We start from the raw sequence: 7218 nt of genomic DNA, 5'->3' as shown, positions 1-7218 counted from the left end.
GATTCAATTTCATTGTACACTTGGTCAAGGCATTACATTGGTCTACTAGCATCCATGTCATTCACTCATTCAAATTTGTTTTAGATTTTATCTAAGGCATTTGGTTCCAAGTTGGTTTTTATTTGAATTTAAAGTTGTTTCATGTATAAGAATATTTTGACTAAAAGAGTACATTTCATTCATAAAGGTCTTTTATATTATCCATACTTGTTTCATTGAAAAATTACAAAGAAATTACATATTGTGGCATAAGTTGACTTTTGGTCAACTGTTGACTTTTTAGACAACCAGTTTACCAAAGTCAACTCACCCTTTCTACATCCCCTAAACCCTAAGACCAATCATCCTTGCATTCATCCATTTTCTACAAAAGAAATTCAAATCAATGCATTTCAAATGTGTCATTTTCAAGCATGAACATACATGAACCAATTCCAATTTCAAATACATAACCAAAACCTAACATTTCAAAACATAAACCATTACAATTTTTAAGGCCAAGTCATGATTCTTCAAGCCATCTTCCACTAACATTACAAATTCGACCATGTACAAGTTAATTTCCCAATTCAATACAACCATACACATAACCTATACATGCCATTTTTCACACCTAAAAATCCATACAAACCGTCCCAAGATTTCCAAGACATGGCCTTCAAATCCTAAGCCACGAACATAACACATATTCAAAACAATTCCAAGCAATTTGTTGTCCACAAGCAAGCCAATTCCAATGCATTCCATGACAACCTAGAACCATCATTGTCATCCATCAAAGCCATTGAACTTTTCACGCCATGCTACAAACACAAAGATAAAATACCAAATAAAAATCATAAGAATTCCATTAACTAACTTCAACGGTAAGTTTTCATTCACATCTAATAACCAATTCAAGTTGTTACTAATTCTAACCTAATTCAACTAAGTTCACAAAGCATTAAAGGCTTAATAAAGGAACCGCTTATTTCCATCCTCAAACATTTAACATTGTGATTCAATTTCTACAAACAGAGTAATAAAACGACATAACATTTCACCTTAGCAGCAAGTAATGCACGTCATTCAACTTCCAGCACATGATTCAACATGAACAACTATGTGTGCACAGCAAGTTGCAGCCCAATAATGAGTAGGCCCATAGTAGACATGTACACAACAATGGCATGACAATTCATAATCAAGCATAGCAATTCGGTCAGCCTGTAGGATTACACAATAAAAGCTAATTAACCTCCTCCCAAACTAACCTAACCAAAAGGGAGATGACACAGTTTGCAGAAATCACGAAGAAATAGGAGAATAAGAGAGACGCAAATAGAATTGAAGAGGAAGGAGAAGGTTGATTCGTAAGCGGAAGAAGAAGAGCTCATTACCTATTTTATCGCTGTGTTAAGATTCCGGTGAATTTCCTTCCACATTTTGCTTTAATCCTCGATCCAGTTTCTGTTGCGTAGCTATGCAAACCAAGCCGAGATGGAGATGACCGATGAGCTCGTGTTAAGATTCCGGTGGATTTCGAACGGAGAAAGAGGAACAAGTTTCCATCGCGGCGTTGTGGACATTCAAACCATGCCTTGGCTTTTTTTGAAATGCGAACGCGGTTTGGACGTTATTTTGCCCAGGCTCTGTTTGGGCCTTAAGCCCAAACGAATTCATTCTATTTGAATGATATCACTATTCGCACCCCCAATGGCACTCTTGGCATAACTTGGACCAGTAATGGGCCTCTGCTGTGAGGCTCATCCGAACCTCTTTCCATATTCTTGACCTAGGCCTGGTTATGGTCTGTTTGTGTGTTTCATTTTAAAAATTAGGGTTACTAATTAACAATTAGGATAATTTTTAACTTTGATTAATGTGTTTTATTCCAAAATAAGAATTTAGTGATTAGGATTATTTTCTTGATTAGTAGATATCTAATTGGAATTTTTAGGATTTAATTTTTAATTAGTTTAAATAGATTTAGAAATTAGGAAATATTTTAGAGTTAGTAGTTTTTAGATTTTCCAGAATAAATAGAATTGTTTAGGTTTTATTTTATTTTAATTGTTTTTTGGTAAATAGAAAATTAATTCAATATCAATTTTTGTGAAAAGACCATTTTGCCCCTTAGAAGTTTGTTTTGTCATTTTAACCATACAAATGCATGTTCCTTTAGGACTAATCTAGACTTAGTATGTTAGATAGGTTTAAATCAAGTCTTTGACTAACAAATGCATGTTCCCCTTAGGAATAGCCTGTGAATTTAATTCTAACCCTTAGATTATGATTAGTCATAATCTGCAAACTAATTCCAACCCTCGATTCAAGTTGATCAAAAGCAATTTTGATCAACTAAATCATTTGATCTTGTATAATCCCACAGTCTATTCAAGTGGTCAAAAGACCATTGATCACTTGATAAGACTCCTTTTGTAAATTGTGGATCTCGAGGCCTTAAGTCAGACTCTCAATCAAGGCATCCCGGTGTTATATCAAGTAGTGGATCATACAAGACACATCAAAGGTGGTTCTTCAAGAGCTTTCTAATCAAGGTTAAAATTGTGTGGCATGAGCCTTAAGCAATAAACAAGGAGTGAGAGTGGAGAATTCCTATCCTCATTCTGAATATCTTTGGGTATGGGACGAATGACCCAGTTGCTCATCGTATTCACCTCTATTCATGGACTTTAGCGCAATTCAAATCGTATGATTGTCAAGTCTCTCTCTCTAGCAAACAACATCAACACAAGGAGCAACAAATATTCTTCTCTAACAACTTGAAAGTTAGGATGAGAATCATAAGCCACGAGCCTTAAGTATTAAAGAATGAATGAGAGTGGAGAATTCGAATCCTCATTCTGAATATCTTTGGGTACAGGACAAATGATCCAGCTGCTCATTATATTCATATTTAGTCATAGACTTTAGTGTGGTTCACATCAAACAACTGCAAAGTCTCCTTTATATTCAATTATCAATCAATCACTTATTTTTCCTCGATCATCTTGTTGTCAGCCTTAGTGGGCTGAACTACGAAAGCTCTGACTTTCTCATTGCACGATGAGAATACGTAGGCAGGAGAATTCAGATTCTTCGCGAGCTACCTTATTTATTAACACTTCACTCTTCATTCATTCAATCAATACCATATTTTTGAGATCAAATATACTTTTTTTTGGACTCCATGTACATCCTTTTAGGACGAAATAGCGGCAAACCACCTTTTGAACCAAGAGTTATTTGGATCGCACCCAAACATTTAGTTCTTTATTTTTGGCTAAGACCCTTGTTTACTCTCCGATTCAGAGTCTATCTCCTTCATTGATCCAAGATACAATTCATCTTTGATATCGAACTATTTGTTCCCCATCCAGTGATATATTGTTCATTGTAACCAGCAATACTTTCTTTTGGGCCCCGTATATACCCCTTTAGGATGATATAACGGCAGCCCACCTTGTGAACCAAGAGTTGTTTGGCTCGTACACTCAAATATTTAATTCATTCTTTTTCAGCTAAGACGCCTGTTTAGTGTTTGGTTCAAAGTTCAATATCCCTTGTGGGTTCCTGTAAGACCCTAATTTTGACCCTAAGATCCCTCATGGCATCATAACATTGCACTTGCATAGCCTCAAGGATCATAAGCATCTTGGTTCTCTTTGCCTTTGGGTGGGACCTCTTGTGAGATGGTTTGAGATCACCAAGCATGCTTGAATTATATATTATTGCTTTTCTCATTTTTATTCACTAACCAAAAGCACAAAAATATGTCACTAACCTCTGTTGTTTGTAGCTTGAGCAGTCACAGGGTCTAAAGCTTCTAGGAGATCCTTTATGCAATGATATGGTCAAGAGAAGATGAAAGCAAGCATGGTAATGGTTCCCAAAGCTGTCATCCATCAAATATGCCTCCCAAGTATCTCAATTCATCATTTTGATCAAAGAAAGTCAAGGGGTTTGAGGTTTGTTTCCCAAGGAAACCTTAATTCATTTGTTCATCAATTGTGCCTTACTCTTGAAGCAACCTCAGCCCATGGTCAAATACAATCAAGGGAAGTTCTTTAATTCATAATTTCATGCGTATTTGAACTTATTTGAGTGTCCTCAATCATCAATTCATCAAGATATGAGTTTTGGACTTGAGAGGTTGATCAGTCAATTCATCTGACTATTTTGAAATGCACTGAGACCTAACCCTTTATGTGTTGGTCAAATGGAGATGACCCCAAGATAAAAAATGTTCTTAAGGACAATATGAACAACTTTAATTTTAATAAAAAAATTATTTGAAGCTTGTAAGGTCATCATCCATTCCAAGACATTATAGGTCATTTTAACTGAAACCCTAATTTTAGGTCAACTTCCCAAGAACATAACTCGTTCATTTTTCATGATTTTGAGGTGAGACTTAATGCATTGGAAATATTAATGTGTCTACTTCAAATTTTATATTGAGAAAAATTGCAAAATCTCAAAAGAAATACATGTGATAATGCAAAACATTATAGGTCACTTTGGACCCAATGCATTGAAATGTGAAAAAGTCCAACTTCAAGTGCCCATAACTTCTTCATAAAAAATCCAAATGATGCAAAATTTAAGTTCAAATTGATTTCCTTGAAAATATATACAACATTCATGTTGAATATTTTGTCATTTGGAGCTTGCATCATTGAGATAGAAGGGCTTGAACATTGACCAAATTTGAAAATTTCACACATGCATGTTTTGCACCCAACACTTCAAGCTCAAATTTCATTATTTTCCAAGGCCCAAATGAAGTTTTGATCAACATGACATTTGTTCCTTATACAACAAGCTTTCCAACCATTACTCATAAGGTTGCATTTGGATTTTGGAAGCATCATTTTCGAAGAGATGAAGAATTATGTGCAATTTTGGAAACTAATTGAAAACACATTGCATGAGCTGATTACATCTATTTTGCACGTCCAGTTCATTCAATTATGATCTCAGCTTGCCAAATCAAGTGGAATTGGGCCCTCCATGCGCCTGTACAGGCCCATGCATGGAGGCCCTTTCCATTCATGCAAATTTGAAATCACACATTTAGCATTGCCTTGTCTATAAATACATTGCATTGGAGCTTCATTTCTTCAACTTGAAGGCGCCTGAACCTCTGTTGAATTGAATCCACACCCTCACACCAAAGGAACTCTCTCTTTTCTCTAAAAATTTCAAATCTAGAATTCAGTTTCCTCGACTGTTTTCTTAGATCTAAAAGTTCCTAGACCTCTTCACATTGATCCATAGAGCTTTCTGTTTGCAAAAGGACTCAAGGATCTTGACTCAATTCTTCACAATTCAAAGGTTTTCCTCAACTGCATTTTGCTTCGAATCAGCTCATATATTGTTCCATTTGCCTTGTTATTGTGTGATCTGAAGTCCTCTGCATATAGGCAACATCATTGTGCTTTCAATTTTTGAAAATCATTGAGTTCACTTGAACACCACAAAACTTCCATCTCTGATTTCTCTCAATCTAGAGATCTAAAGTGGAATTGAGTGGCATAGGAGTGATGCACATCACTCCACCTTTCGAACGGTACCTAGATCGTGCATTTTGGTTGATGTTTTAATTTTTGCAAATTCTAGTTTGGCCCGAGGTTGGCCGGAGAAGACGGTGGCACTGGCCACCGTCTGGTCTCCAGATTGAATCGCGACCGTGGATTTCCTTTTCCAGATTTAATCATGGTTGTCCAATCTTATGACTTATTTTAATATGCCATGTGATTCAGTTGACTGAGGAACACAATGGGCGCGCGCTTGTGGACTCTTGGATCTGCCAGCTCAATTAATGAGCTCAGATCCAATGGCTCACGCTTTTCCATCTTTTTTATTTATGATTTTTATTTCCATTTTATTTTTTAATTCCATTTCATTTTCTAAAATTCATATCTCTCTCATTATTGGTCCAAAAATTATGGGACCAATTGCATTATTTCTCTTTTACTTTCTAGTTTCTAAAAATGATTTTTAATATTTTTTATTTTATCATTTGCTATTTTTTAGTAATTTTCTCTTTTCTGGTTATTTTTAATTCATTTTAAATAGTTTTTGATATTCACAAAATACAAAAATATTTTCTCAACCTCTTTGAATGATAATAGATCTATGAAAAATATTCTCATCAATTTATTAATTGATTTAAGATTTATTTGAGATTTTAATTCAATTAGGTTATTTTTATGCATTTTTAATTGATTAAAAATAGTTTCTGACTTTTAAAAATGCTGAAATTTTTTGTCAAACTTTGTTTGACCTTGTTGAACTTGGGATAATTCACTTGGACTTTTCAAAGTTGATTTGAAGTGAATTTGAAGTTTGACCTTTCTTTATTATTTTAGTTCAAGTTTTATTTTAAATATTAAAAATGCCAAAAATATTTGACTTGTTTCTTGACTTCTAATCTTCATTTTGCTTCTGTTTTCTATTGTTTGACCTTGATCTTCTCTATCTTTGGTCATAGCTTGTTGATTATCTCATACCATTTCATTTAATGCACTTTAATTCTTTATCTTCTTATTCTCCTTCTTCTTTTTCTTTTTGATCAATGAGTTAAAGATTGGTGGTTAGCATTGATTAGGGAGGTTTAATCTTCCTTGATTCAAATCTAATTCATCTTGATCATGGATCAAATGAATGGATTTGCATTAAGGATAGATTGCTTCTTAAATCATGCAAAGGACCTAAATCAATACAAGATCATTTCTCATCTTCTTTTTGGCATGGCAAGTTGTTGGAGTTTGATTCACTAATCAAGACCTCTAACTTGTGTTGTTGCCTACATTATTATTGACCGGCCTCAGATGGTTGTGACTTCTACATAAGTCCAATTACGATTGCTTAACATAGCGCTAAATTTTCCTTATGGCACACTAACTACTAACATTAAAAATTGACCATTAACATTTACTTCTTGCTCTTTACATTTATGCAATTTACTATTCTTATTCATATTATTCATTTGCTTTTATCCTTTGCTCACTTGAGCACATGTTTATGTTAATGCAATTTGCCTTTTGCTCACTTGAGCACATAATTGTGTATATATCTTTGTGCTTGTGTTTTGTTTTGATTGTTGTGGACCAAATGCAAAGAAATGGGCAAATGGACTTAGTTTCTAGGACTTCCCATATGCAAATTGGAGTAAAAGGACCCTAATGTTGAAGATGGATTAGAAGGACCAAACCTCTAAACTCACTCTTG

At 34.6% G+C, this 7218-nt stretch overlaps 1 long non-coding RNA gene across 1 annotated transcript; it reads right to left on the bottom strand.

Moving 5' to 3' along the window:
- Positions 1–360: 360 nt before the first annotated feature.
- LOC127092547 (uncharacterized) lies at positions 361–1613 on the bottom strand. The gene is made up of 3 exons (XR_007792205.1): positions 1380–1613; positions 1044–1206; positions 361–803 (listed from the first exon to the last, which is right to left on the bottom strand). It is a non-coding gene; the product is annotated as an uncharacterized LOC127092547 (long non-coding RNA).
- Positions 1614–7218: the final 5605 nt, after the last annotated feature.

This window comes from Lathyrus oleraceus, chromosome 6, assembly GCF_024323335.1.
Source record: "Lathyrus oleraceus cultivar Zhongwan6 chromosome 6, CAAS_Psat_ZW6_1.0, whole genome shotgun sequence".
NCBI classification, from domain to species: domain Eukaryota; kingdom Viridiplantae; phylum Streptophyta; class Magnoliopsida; order Fabales; family Fabaceae; genus Lathyrus; species Lathyrus oleraceus.
Note: the sequence above shows the minus strand (reverse complement) of the source record. Positions and strands in the feature narration are given on the sequence as shown.